A 15,442-nucleotide genomic window follows, 5' to 3' on the forward strand; every position below is an offset into this window, starting at 1 on the left:
TTAGTGAAGTCGCTGGAAGAGCTTGTTTGAACCAGCTACAAATCTCAAGTACGTTTAAATCAGAAATCCAAAGGGCTCAGCAAATGAACAGAAGCTTCAACAATTGTTTCAACCTGTTGGTGATAGGAGGCGCAAAGAATTCACTAAGGATGAGGAAGGGTTATGGAGATACCAGGGGAGGATTTGCATACCGGATGTGGGGAGTTTAAGGTGAGAGTTGCTGTCCAAAGCTCACAACAGTGGGTTTTCTATTCATCCCGGAAGCACAAAGATGTATTATGACTTGAAGAAGATGTTCTGGTAGCTTGGGATGAAAGGTGATGTATCTACAGTGGTATCCAAGTGTTTAACTTGCCAGAAAGTGATGATAGAGCATTAGAAACCGTCGGGAATGTTACAGCCACTTGAGGTTCCTCAGTGGAAGTGGGAAGGAATAACGATGGATTTTGTGACCAATTTACCGAAGACTTGGTCAGGATTTGATGCGATTTGGGTGATCGTGGATCGCTTAACCAAATCCGCTCATTTTCTACCTATTCGAGTAAACTGTTCTATGGAGGAGTTGGCGAGATTGTACATCAAGGAGATAGTAAGGTTGCATGGTGTGCCGTCAAGCATAGTATCGGACCGTGATCCCTGATTCACATCAAGGTTTTGGGGAGCTTTCCAAAGAGCTTTCGGTACGAAGCTATGTCTTAGTACGGCGTATCATCCACAGACAGATGGACAATCGAAAAGGACTATTCAGACATTGGAAGATATGCTGAGAGCATGTATGTTGGATCAACCCGGGAGTTGGGACTGTTACATGCCATTGGTGGAGTTTGCATACAACAACAGTTTTCATGCGAGCATTGGGATGGCTCCATATGAAGCCTTATATGGACGGAAGTGCCAATCTCCACTTTGTTGGTATAAATCTGGTGAAGCAAGTGTTTTGGGTCCAGAGTTGATAGCAGAGACTACTGAGAACATTAGGAAGATTCGTGCAAGGATTCTAACTACCCAAAGTCGACAGAAGAGTTATGCGAACAAGAGAAGGAAACCATTAGAGTTTGAAGTGGGGGAACATATTTTTCTGAGGGTTACACCAACGACTGGGATCGGAGGAGCAATCAAGACCAAGAAGTTGAACCCAAGATATATAGGACAATTTGAGATTTCGAAGAGATTCGGGCTGGTGGCATATCAAGTAGCTTTGCCACCTCATCTGTCTAACTTACATGACATATTCCATGTGTCACAACTCCGAAAGTACACGTCGGATGCGGCTCATGTGTTAGAGCCTTAGTCGGTAGAGTTGCGAGAGAACTTGACTTTCTAAGTGACACCAGTGAGGATCGATGACTCTAGTGTGAAGAAGCTGCGAGGAAAAGACGTTTCATTGGTTAAGGTTGCTTGGGAGCGAGCAGGAGTTGAAGAGCACACTTGGGAATTGGAGTCTGAGATGCGAAAGGATTATCCCGAGCTTTTCTCAAGTAATTCAAATTTTGAGGGCAAAATTTCTTATTTGGTGGGGAGAATATAAGAATCGTAACTAATCAACCGGTTAATTAAGTGATTAATTGCCCTAATTAGACTTCGAAAAGTTAGAGTGAGAATTTGAAGATTTAAAGGTGATTTTCAGACTCGGTAGGTCTTTCTGAGTCAGAAAATGTGCTTTCTGCGAAAAACTGTGAAAAATCATAAACCGGCAGTTGAACTGGTTCAACCGGTTCATGTCTGCCTGGTACTGCATGAGAAAAAGTGAAAACCGGCAAAAAACTTAGAAAAATATTAGAAGTTGAAAACCGGGCGTTAATTTTAAAGGTTTGGCCCGAAGTTGGGCCAAACAGGCTAAAAACGCTAACGGGTTGGACCGGGCCCAAGTTGGGCCCAAGCCCAACATATAAAAGGGTTCATAAGTGAACCCATTTCAGCATAACACATAATCAAACACACTCACACAGCTGAGAAATAGAAGGAGAAACCCCATGAGCACTATTCACTTCAAACTTCCAAAGCTCATATCTTGAGCTAGAGAGCTCCGATCGCTGCACTATTTGCGGCTGCGCGTTCCTTGTGAAGAGCTCTACATAACCGGCCTAAGAAAACCTCAAGTTAATCACGAAATCTTCCCAGTTTCTCTCTTGAAAATTTCGGGTACTTAGGGCTTGTGCCTAAGTGAGTTTTTGTGATTCTTAGTGTATAGGTTTGCTCTAATCCTTGCTTAGCCTTGGATTCTTGCTATTAAATCTGTTGGTGAAGGCAAGAGCCATTAAACCCTTGTGAATTTATGTTTAATTAGAACCCTAGGTTTATTTGAGGTGATTTATATATATATATATAGTTTGATTATTGTGGCTTTGGGAGCTTTTGGAACTTATTTATGCTTATTGGAGTAGAATTGAAAGCTTGGATTGTGGTTGGAAGCTTCTTTGTGCTAAGTTAGAATTTGGGTGCATAAAAGGAATCAACCAAGGTATGGTTTCGGTTTTCTCTATGTAGTATATAATATTCATGGACATTTAGGCTAGTGACCTATAGGATAGGTATAGATAATAATGGTTGATGAATTGTGAATATTGATGCATGATGATTTATTGTGAATTAGTGATGATGATTGATTGTATAAATTTGATAAGTGAATTGTGATAAAATGTTTGAGGTTGGAATGGATGTATTGGTAAAGTGGTTGCAAAATGTGAGAAAAGATTGATTAGGATGTATACTATGTGATAAATTGATGTTGAGAAGGAGAAGAATAATTATGTGAAGGAAAGTGTAGTAATATTGGTGTGTTATGGCACAACAAGTTAGTTTTCATGAAAGATGGGTGTGTGAATGGTTTGGTATGATTTGGAATGTGTATGGTAATAATTTGTGTATACGGTGAAGTTTGGTAAATTTGGAATTTTGATGAACTTTGTTCGATCATAACTTTTGCCTTGGTTTTTGAAATTGATTGAAATTGGTTTAGAATTAAAGGTCTTTGAAAACCCTTTAAATCGATATAAAATATAGGGAAATTGGAATTTTATAGAGGAAGTTATGATCACTCAAAATTAGTGTTAAAAATCTGAAATTCTGCAAAGTTGCAGAATTTCATGATTACTAATATGTGCGGGCGCACATTCTCGTGCGAACGCACACCCTGCAAGAATTTCAACCTGTGCGGACGCATACACACCTGTGCGCACGCACAGGCAGGGAAGTGCGCTCTGTTTACAGCGCTAGCACAGCTTGGGCGCGCACATATATAAGGAAAAACTTCAATCTGTGCGGACGCACACGTCGGGAAGGTTAGTCTGTTGGGGGCGCTGGCACAGGTCGTGCGAGTGAACAGACCAATTTGAGTTTTGACACCTGTGCGTACGCACACCACTGTACGTACGCACACTCTTAAAAATTTATTGGACGTGCGCACGCACACACCTTTGTGCGGCCACACACGTTCTGCTTCTCAAATTTTGCTTGTTTTTCAACTATTCTACCTTCCCAACAAGGTTGTGAGTTCCTAAAACATCATTTTAAGACTTTTGGGACTAGTTTCGAGTATTAGAACATGGGATATAACTTAAGGATTTAAGTACTTGATTTTAATATAAATTAGAAAACAGAGGCCTAGGTTTCTAGCATGCTGGGATTGGTTTAGCGTTCGGTAAGAAATGACTGATATATGAGATGAAGAATGAGGAAGTTTTGATAATTGGAAATTGAGTTATGAATGGACAGTGGTTGAGATGAGTCGGGGACTCGGATTGAAGTGATGGATCTCTGTATACTGAAAAATGCTTTTTGAAAACCACTAAAATAATGATTTTCTGAGGTTATGAGACGCTATGCTCCTGGGCAGTGGCTGAGGTTGGATCCCGCTTGTTCGAGGTAGCGGCGGCGGTGTAAGGACGGTGGTTCGTCCCGCTTGTGTTGAGATGTGAGGTCGGTGGCAATAGATCCCGCTCGCATCCCTTCGGATCTATAGGGCGTGCAGGCGCTGGTACCTGGACAGTGATCTGGGCACTATATCTCGGGGGTTCCCATATGAGAAATTCGAAGGGCGACGTCTCCATGAAGATGTGTCGGGTTGGCAGTTGAACCGACAATGTGATATCACAGCCAGTAGGGCAGGCATTCATCATATGCATTTTCTATCTGCTTGTATGCTTTGTTTACTTGTAATGGCTTGCCTAATTGAATAACATGCTTACTTGCTATCTGAATTAATTGCCTTATATGCTTCTATTTGTGCTTTACTTGCATTGTCTATTACCTGTGTTTTCTACTGGGATTGAGGAGGTTCGGAAGGCGGTGGCGATGGGATCGCATGGAGGATAGGTTGGTGAAGGCTGTAGGACAGCGATGTTTGTTTAGATTAGAAATCCCATAAGATAGATAACCCTATTTATTTATGTTAAGGTGAAAATAATTATGTTTATTTGTTTTAGAATGCTTTAAGTTTGAATCTTCTGACGGATATGGAGCTTAGGATTACCTTTGGTGTCCCAAGGTCTTATATCCTATATCACTGGGCACTGTTACCATACTGAGAACCTCCGGTTCTCATACCATATTTCTATTGTGTTTTTCAGATGCAGGTCGCAACCCACCTCGGTGAATTGCTTTGGATGGTGGCCGAAGCGGAGGATCTTGGATTCTTTTGGAGTCTTGTTGGTTTACTTTGTTTATATATCTCTCTTTTGAATTTTGTTTAGCCTAGAGTCTTGTATTTGAGTGAACAAACTTGTATAAGCTGCTTTTAATCTGTCAGTATTCTGTATGGTTCTGTATACCGGTATATGGCTAGCCGGCTTAAACTCCGCGAGTCGAGGCTAGTTTCCTATGATATTATATACTTATCTTTTGTTGTATCTCATATGTTTCTTATGCCTTAAGATAGTACGTTTTGCACTTTTCAAATCCATTTTTTTTAGTTATATCCTTCATCAGGCTTCCAGATTATACTATTCCTTATATACTTATATTATGTATGAGCTTAAAACTGTCGTAAGCTCTGATTAACCTTTGCTTTACGATGCGAGGTAAGGCTTAGGCTAATTAGGGTGTTACAGAGAGAGCATAGGATCAAAAAAAAAAAAAGAAAGACAAAAAAGAGAGTTAAATTCTCAATAGACAAACTTAATGCCAGAGCTCCATGTCTCAGTCCTTCAAATTGTAAATAGTTATGCAGAAAATATAATTGTAAATTATTGACCTGTTGTTAATAAATCTTTCTCTCTCAAAGTTAAAATACTATCTCAACATAAAAAATACAAAATTGTTAATGGATGCATTTTTTAGTAGCCTACATATATCATTGTTTAAAAGTTTGATCCTTTTTACTTCATTGATATAGTAAAGGTGATGAAATTAATACTCAAATCAATGTTGGCTATTTTTTTCTGAGCTTATTCTTTGTTTAATTTCAATGAATTACTTGTCTATGTACCCTAAATGTTAGTGTCATGGCTAAGTGTTTTATTTTTCTAACCAAATTCTAACTTATACTCTGTACTCCAAAAATGAAACATAGTATTGTTATTTATCTTCTATATCTGTTATTATAAAGTATAAATAATTGAGTACAAAATAATTTTTGCTTGAAGACTCAAGCTAAATTTCTGATATTTCTCATGTGTTATTTATAGTATTTATAAACAGGAGACAAACAATGAATTTTTGGTCAAATGCAACGGTAAGAATTGCTTATTTAATGTAATGATACACGTCGCCACCAGGCTCGGTACGTATAACTGTAGTTGGAGATTGCAAGAGATTTATTCTATTGTAATCATTTGTAGTTTCTAAATGACTGAAGTGGATTTGGGTGCAACCTGCAAACCAAGAAATATATCGTAATAAGATATTAATTTATTTTAACAGTACATTAAATTTAAACGGTCACAGATTTACCTTTTATGAGCAGTGTAATTTTTTTGAATGTTCTAAAAATTCTACAATATTGGTTTGGTTATTGACAGAATGCTTCTTGTGAATAAAAACATGATGGTGAAATTTGAGAAAAAAAATATCGTTGTCATATTTGAAGAAGGGGATTTAATAAAATGATTGGATTTCTATTTGAGTGGAGTTACTTTATAATAGTTGGTGCCAGTGGTAGGATTTTAGTCATAAAGCAAGATATTAGTTGTAATACATACTTCTTATGGTGCAAAGATATTTTCTCCTAAACGTCAAATTTGGATCATTGTAATTGATATGAAAATCTTTTATACAATTTGGAAGACTTTTATGTAAGAATAACATTATATATAAACATAATTTTTTGCTTTCTTAACCGTTTACTATGATTGTATTTAAGTGATTAATTGTAATGTCTATAAATTGTTGATCATAACAATGAAGGCTACACATGAATTATGTTGACAGCCAAAAAATGTTGAATGCAATTGGAACATGAATATTACCATTTTTTAACTCAATCAATGGTTGTCGATTCCTAAAAGAAATTTTCCCCATCCTTTCTATCGTTGAGGATTTTCCTCCTATGGTTGGTGGTAAAATGGCAGGAGAATTTTTTGTATGTGACATAAATTAAAAAACAAAAAATACAAAGTATCAATAAAACTGCTTACCTGAATGTGTGTTTTTGAGAAACAATTAAGGCAAGAAATAATAAGGGTAGTATGAGGTGGAACTTTGTTGCAGAGCATAGTTTAATCTCCTCTTCTTTTGAGCTAGATTGTGATATCTATGTTGTCTTGCTTGCTTCCTATCATCTAGTTCCATATTACAGAATTGATTTAGAGGAAATATTTATACTAAAACAGGTGTGTAATGTTGCTACTAAGCTACTTCTTTCATGTATTTGTTTCTAAGCCACACTGTGAAGAAGGAAAGAATCAAACGTTTAGTTCTATTTTAGACTAACAGCAACCAAGTCTATGAGTCAATAGCAAATTCACTCTCCACTTAAAATTAAGTAACTCAAATTTTGTATTTTATATTTTCTTGAAAAGAATAGTTAAAAAATACCAATATACTTGTAGATGTGAGACCCCAACACTGTATCAAAAGCAAATAAGTTACTGTAAGTTAAATTAGTAATTCATTTGGCAAAATTTCAAGTGATTTTTGTTTAACATATTTTATTGAAAAAATGGAACAAATAGAATATGACTTGATTACTTCGTTTATATTATTTGGAAAGAAAATTTTGGTGATGCATCAATACAGTATAGAGCCACTCAAATTACTGACATGATGGTTCCGTCACAAAATGCAGCTTTATACCATGCATAAGGTATCTTGTTTATTAAGTGTAAATTTGGAAAACAAAATGAACGTCCTATTTTTTACAAAAATTATTTCTTACTTACAAAAGATTAGTGAAATTAAAATGGTTTTACCAAGTTGCCCAGTTCCAATTTGATCAAATTTAAAAAAGAGTAGTATCATTGAATCCTTTCGAAATTATATTCAAGTTTGTGTGCAACTAACCAAGACAAAATAGGATTAATTGGCCTTACTATACACATGATTTTATCCATATAATTACATATATATTTCTTGCTACAACATAAAATAACAGACAGGATAAAACTATATATAAGGCAACTAAACTGGAAAAATTCCTATGAAATATTTATGGATGAGCTTCACTTCAATAGCTTAAGACTACTGAACACATTCAACATGATGCTTCTCATATTGATTTGCAATATGGAATCTTGATAAAAAAAATTTCCTTCAAATCAATCCCAGTTTGTTTGGTATCATCAGCTAAACTTATAAGATCTTTATCAATAAATAACTTGGGATTATCATATGTACTCAGCCCCTTCAGATTCAAAGTTGACTTCCATTTAAAGCACTCATCCTTTGTATTTATAATGCTTCATATGCACATAGTATAATTATTTTCATCTTTTCGGTGAGATAAAAAGGAAACAAACCCTTGGTATCTTAGTAGAAATTGACATTTTGATATATATATTTGTCACGTATGGGAAGGATGTAGAAGGTTTTCTTTATGATATAATAAATCAATATAGAATCTACAAACAGATAATCATCACCAGTGAAATGAATCCAAAAGATCTGACCATTTTCAGCAACATAATCAGGCCCTACCTTTCCTTTCATACCTTCACATGCACTTATTTTTGTCCATTGTTGATCTTCAGAGGGATAGACACTATAAAGTATGAAATTTTCCTGCAAATTCCTTTTGAAGGTGTGAAGTATGCAATAATGCATGCTTTTTGGAAAGTAAGCAAAAGTAAAAGCTGGAAAAAAAACTTGAACCCCAAGAATTTTGGTGGAGGAATTTATCTCTTTGATCTAGTAAATGAATTTCAAACTATTATCTTTGTTTCATGTTGCAACATGTTATAAGAAAGATATATATTTCCATTCTCTATGCCTATTACCATTAATTTGTTAGCATCACCCAACTCTGCTAATAGTGGGAAAAACAGTCGATTAACTCGTTTTGGATCGAGTCTAATGAAACAATTTTTTCCCTCTCCAGGTTGGAAAGAAAACATGAATTAGAATGGAAGGATGAGACTTTGAGAACAGTTGATAATACTTTGAGACAAACTCAAAAGCTGATAGCATTTTTCTTTAGTCATGTGACAACAATTTGCACCTGCACACTGTAGCAGGGTCAGTTTTGTATAAAATATAGATGATTAAATCTTTAGGTAATGAAGGTATTGCAAGTTTGTGAGCTACATCATAGTTTTCTATCTTACAAAGAGAATATCATAAGTTTTTTCTTCCAACTGTGAAAGGGCTGAGTGTATCGAAATAACTAAAAAGAGAGGGTTCAGGTCAATTGGAAGAAAACCACTAGAACGGCTGGGTGGATGTAGCTTATTTTGGCCTTATTTTATCATGTAAGTAAGTCATATATGAAAATCGTATAGCTGTTAGAAAATTATTTTTAATAAAAGTTGCATTTAAAGATATCCAGACGGTGAGGTGATTGTTCTCCGAGTAGATAAGGTCACCGTTTTGTGAAAACATGATGTCATGGGCTATATAGGTCTTAGTGGGTAATACCCAATACAATCACTCATTAATTAGCCTAATTCAGTTTTGCAAAGGAAATAGAAAAAGATGAAAATTTAGTTGTAGTTTAGGATGTCAATTTCATAATAATATTTTATTTGTATAATGATAATTTCATGCATAATATTTCTTATCTCACTCCTTAATTTGTTATTTCGATGAATAGAAATAAAAGTTTTTTTATAAGATTATATAATGCTTGCTTCTTTCTTAATGCCACAGTATTTATTATGAATTTGGCTTATTTCTAGTAGGTAACTCCTTTTTTCTCAGTTAAAAGTTTGAAAAATAATATTATCACTTGTTATGAAAGCTTTGAGCTCAGTTATCTCACATGTTGATCACTTAATTGTGCTGACAAACATCACACGATGACTATACGAACATGCTTACTCAAGAGCAAAAACATAAACGTAAAATACATAAGTAGAAATGTCTAAAACATCTCACACGTACAACATGACATAGCAACAACAGACTCACATTCCATTACAAAGCTAAAAAGAAGGAAAAAACAATTAAAATGACACCAAATGCATACACCTAACAAAATACTATCATTAAAGAACCAAACTTGCATATCACACAGGGAATAATCCTGGGTAGAATTTGTGTAGTGTCCATAGTTTGACTACATTGTCATAATTTCTAGATGTCTTTCCTTAATTTGAATAATATCATCATCAACAATGATAGAAGGTATGTAAGACGGCCCAATACCACTGTAGGAAAATAGTTTAGTCCAGTTAAAGCTAGAACTATTTTGGTTAAGTTGCCAAATGACTGAGTTATATGAGTAATCATCACCAATATTAGCAGCAACACATAGGTGCCCACTTCAGACTAAAAGAGTATGGGAACGTTGAAGTCCTTCTTCTGGAAGTGAAATCTGATCAAAGGAGTAAGTGATAATATTGAAAGAAACTATGTGCATTCTCTGGGCATGAAACTCTAACATTCTAGTTTCTTCTAAAACTTATGTACATGGTTAAAACACATGTAGAACTATCTGGATTTTCCATGTACACATGCAGTAGAGCATAGTCAGGCGTGTTTGGATAGTACGAAAAAGACTAAAGAAAAGCACAACCTTCACAGTAATATTTATTAGGGTTAGAAATTATTTTAGAGTAACGAGAAATGGGATTCCAAGTGAGCAAGTAGCGTTTGTTACCTATAGAAGAGTAGCGTATACAAACAATGCCATTTTCAACTCCAACTATCTGGAACCAACCTTTAGTAGTTAACAGGAATGGGAAGTAAAGTGGAGAAGTCTCACCAGTTAAGGCACTCATATTCATGACCCAGTCTAGTAACTTTGTCCAATCAAAAGAGTAGCCAAAGTGAGCAAAGAGGGAACAACTCTTGCTCTTACACCTTCTTGCAATCTCTTCTAAAAAAGTATATGAGCTGAGGTTTTTTCTCCGAAACCTGCATGTTGCTTGAGTATTGAGAATGGTAGAAACATCACACAGATAAAAAATTTTCAGCATAATCTCCATCGGAAGATCTGGAATGTTAACCTGTTTACGAAAAACATCACTCATGGTGGTATTTTTGGTAATGAAATACTGGCTTGTTGTAGAGGCGGGAAGAAGGGTCAGTAGAAGACTTATTTGAGTGTTTTAATTTAAATGTGAAGACTTATTTAAGTTCTGATATAGTATTTATCAAGGTTGGGAGAACCGAACCGGTCATCGAATCGGTCGAGTGACTGGTTCAATGGTTAAACCAAGGTTGAACTGTAGTTGAACCGGTTTAATTAAATATAAAGTAAAGTTATAAAAAAATTCAATATATAATTTTATATATTTAAATTCAACAATTTTTAAAATAATAAAATTCAAAATTTGACAATTTCACATAATAAATTATCCATAATTTATCACTAAAACTTCATAAACAACTTCAAATATCAAAATTTATAACCAAAGAAAATCAAAAGGAACATAAATAACAATAACAAGATGTTCTACCACCCAAAGAAACAATATTAAACAAATATACATTCTATATATATGGCAGCCATTATAATAATTAGTCATTTACAGCAAAATTCAGGAATCGAAATTGAATTTACATACAGCAGGCGAGCCATTACAAATTACTGAAATTAGTGAATTACAGCAAAATTCAGAGAATTAGATAATACATACAGAAGCAGAGCTCTGTATAATATAATTAACCAAATAATTACAGCAGCTATGATTAATTAATTTACCAAATAATCCAAAATTGACCAAATAAAGAAGCAGAACTCTGCATCAATCCATATAATTAACCAAAAGTAACTAAATAATTACAGTAGCTATTAAATACAGAAACAGAACTCTACATCAATATATATAATGAACCAAATAAAAAACTCTGCATCAATTCATATAATTCATTAACAAAATAAAAAAAATTTGGTTGAAAACCAATACAAACTCACCGCGGCAGAGAGCAGAGAAGGCGTCTAGGTCATGGCCGCAGAACAAAGAAGCTTCCGTGACGTTGACAGAACAGCTTCTGCCGACCAGACGAGCAGAAGACACCGACCAGATGACCAGACCAGCTTTAGAGTTCAAACGACGATGCCGCTGCTACAACTGCAATCCACGACTAGACCAGACCAGACCAGCTTCCTTCCATCCGCCCGTTGGAGGTGCTTTTGTCTGGTGACAGCGTCGATTGTGGTTGACCGGGAAGGACGGCGGCCTTTGTTGTTGGATGAAGATTGGAAGTGAAATTAGGGTTGAGGTGTGGTGGCTGGTGAATGAGGGGACTGGGTCTTCAGTTTACATAAAGGGTTGGGTTGGGTTACTGTGTCAGGCCATCTATGCGGGTTTCTTTTTTTTTCGTGTCTCAAAACGATGCCGTTTAGGACGCCGTTTAGGGTACCTTTAAAAAATTGACCGCTCTAGTCGTTCAGGTTAACTACCGGTTTGACCGAGTTTTTTGTCGGTTTTTTGCAGGACGGTTCTGGAATTCATCCGGATCAGCCAGGTGACCGATTTTCGGTTAATCCAGTTGAACCGACTGGTCTGGTCTGATTTCAGAACCTTGGTATTTATAGAATGATGTATGTATCACTTGTAGGAGAAGAATATTAAGGTCACCCGCCTAGTGCCTTTGAATAAACTAAATATGAAAAAAAAATGCTGTCAAGAAATAGAAAAAAAATATTCCTTGATTTTCAGTTTAATGTTACCAATTAATTAATGAAAAAGAGAATGCTTGGTGCTATTTGGTGAAGACATGTCAATGTTGGAGATTGTTTTTACCTCAAATTATTTTTTGAAATGCAATTAAGTTGTGAAAATGACTATATAAGTTAAAGCATTGCATGTGTGTTCCTCGACTTAATTCTACTTATATCCTCTGCTGCTGCAGATATATACTACATTTTAACTTTGTTTTTCTAGTAAATAGACAAACTTTCTTTATTCATTTATATGACTACAATATTACAATAGGCTCGTCCATTACTAAATTGGGAAAATCCCTAATGCAATTTTCATTGATTATTTGGTTTACTTCAATAAACTTCAAACCACTGACACACATTGAAAGAGATAAAGTCTCTCATGTTGATATGAAACCACTCATTAATTAGTTTTGCAGAAGATAGAAAAGAAATCATTTTCTAAATACTTTATCTCATCTCTTTAACTAAGGTTTGTTTGGTTCTATTGTTCAATAAGTCTTTCCCAAGGTGAGACTATTTCGAACTAAGATATTTGGAATAGTTAATATTTAACTTAGTAGGGGAAAATAATCTTGTCTTATTTGTATGGAATTTACTATAACAATATAACTTTATCTTCAAATTGACAGGAAATAGAGAACTTGACATTAATATTAAGAGATATTAATTACACAACATCTTTTTAAATAAATAAAATAATATTGATTAGGTGGAGTACATAATTGATTGCCTAAGATGATATGACCTCAATTTGAAGGTTACTATAGCATAGCTCTAAAGAAATATTTTATCAACTGTATTTTATTAATATGTCCAAACTGTAATAATTGTGTATTTTTTTCTCAATTATCATGTTAATAACAACTTAAACATTTTTGGTCATACATATGCTGTTAAATTTATTGACAATTTTCCATTGTCTTTTATAATATGCATGAACTTATTATGTGTGCAAAATTTCTTAATATCATAGTAGACACTACCTTTATATAAGCTCTCGTAATATTAAAGTAAGTGTGTAAGAAAATCCCTTGCAGGGCATCTTTTTTTTGGCGCTGTAAATATATATGCATATTCTATACTTTTATAGATTCAATTCTAATTGTTACAATGCTTCTCATTGGATTTTTTTATAGTCAAAAGTTTTCTTTACACTGATCTTTTCATAGGTAATTAGATTTAACTATATTAGACACTCAAAAGACTAAGTGATATGTTATTAATAAGCATGGAGATGCGCTTACAAACATGTTTGTAACACCCTAATATTCAAATCCTTATGCTCGAGTCATAAGTCAATGATATTACGGTGGTACGACTCTCAGGTGGATTTTTAATAAATAAATATAGGTAATTTCGAAAGGAGTATTAATCGAGAAGCCTGAAAAGAGTAGAAATAAAATCGCGAAGACGTATCTCTCACGTTTCGTCAACAAAAGATAAACCGTGAAGCCGAAAACGATATACGGACAAGGCGTAGAGGAGATTAAGAGATAGATAACAGATAGATATATATAACATAAGTAAATAGCTACTAGTCGCGACCCGCGAAGTTTAGGTCGGCTAGAGTACATTATGAAATTAGTTGAACTGCCCGCTCAACCCAGAGCCAGTGAAATAATCACTACTGCGGCTACTACCCAGGCGGGTGTCTAAAAGCTCAACCTGGAGCGAGTGGATTCACCATTACTGCCGCTACTACCCAGGCGTCGCAATCTCTGACCTGGAGCAAGTGGGACGAACCACAACCCTTGCTACTACCCAGGTATCTCAAGCATTGGCCCGGAGCAAGTGGGACGAACCACAACCCTTGCTACTACCCAGGCATCTCAAACATATATTCATTCAATCTCAATTCATATTATCAACATTCATTGTTACCAAATCTCAAACATTAACTTGGAGCAAGTGGGACGAACCACAACCCTTGCTACTACCGAAGTATCACAAATAAACATTTATTCATAATCACCCTTCATTATTATCAATCCTCAGACAATGACCCGGAGCAAGCGGGACCAACCACGACCCTTGCTACTACCCAGGTATCAAAAATACACATTTATTCAAAACCCCACGATTAAACTCGTTTATCATAATCCTCCTTTCCCGTCTCATACCCGGAGCAAGTGGACAACGCCACTGCCTACTACCCGGGGTTGCACATCATATTTCAATATTTTTTCATTATTATCCATTTAACATATTCATTCATTAATCATATATGCATTTATGCTCAGCCATAAACAATAATGGCTTTGCCGTAACCCGGCAATAACTCAGCCATCCGGCTTATGGTCCAATCAAGAACGGGCCATTTATCAATAAATATAGCCCTCCGGGTCATGGCATACACGGTACTTCCACCGTCATCCTCCATATCTCATATAATCATCTTTGATCATCATTGATCATAACTTTTCCCCTTGCTTCACTCGCAAGTTACGACATCCCCTAGCTCATTGCTAGGCATATCAGAATGATTTAATACATAAGAGGTGAGATCGGAGGCTTAGAAGTATGAGATTTGGCTTTTAAAACTCAAAAATCAACTTTGGCATGAAAATAGGGCCACGCGTATGCGCACTCCACGCGCACGCGTGGATGGCCACAAAAATCATCGACGCGCAAGTGTCATACGCGCGGACGCGCAGGTTGAAAAATAGCCAAACGACGCGCAAGCGTCAGCCACGCGTACGCGTGGGTGCTCTTGCGCCCCAGGCACAAAACTGGCACAACTCTGGCACAACTCTGGCACAACTCTTGGGAAAATAGCTGGGCATTTGGTGCAGCGCATCGACGCGCCCGCACACACCACGCGCACACGTGGATAGTGCCTTCTTGAAGAACGACGCGTACGCGCCAAGTGCGCCTACGCGTGGAGGGTCATTCTGCTAAAAATTTTCTAAGTTAAAAGCTGCAGAATTTACAGATTCAACCCCCAATCTTCCGACGGACATAACTTTTTCATTTTAAATCATTTTTCACCCGTTCTTCAAACGGCATGGACATCCCGGATCCAATTTCATTTCTAAACAGATTTGGCATAAAACAGAGATCCGTAGTCCAAGTTATGTCCCGTCAAAGTATACCCAAAAACCATATTTTCATACAAAACCACTAGGTGCCATTTTCAAAACAAGCCATTTTCAACTCTTTTCAAAATCAACCAAAATATGCCAATTTCAACCCTTTTTGAAATCAATCAAAATGCACCAAAATCCACATCAAGCCATC

This window comes from Arachis ipaensis, chromosome B06, assembly GCF_000816755.2.
Source record: "Arachis ipaensis cultivar K30076 chromosome B06, Araip1.1, whole genome shotgun sequence".
Taxonomy (NCBI): domain Eukaryota; kingdom Viridiplantae; phylum Streptophyta; class Magnoliopsida; order Fabales; family Fabaceae; genus Arachis; species Arachis ipaensis.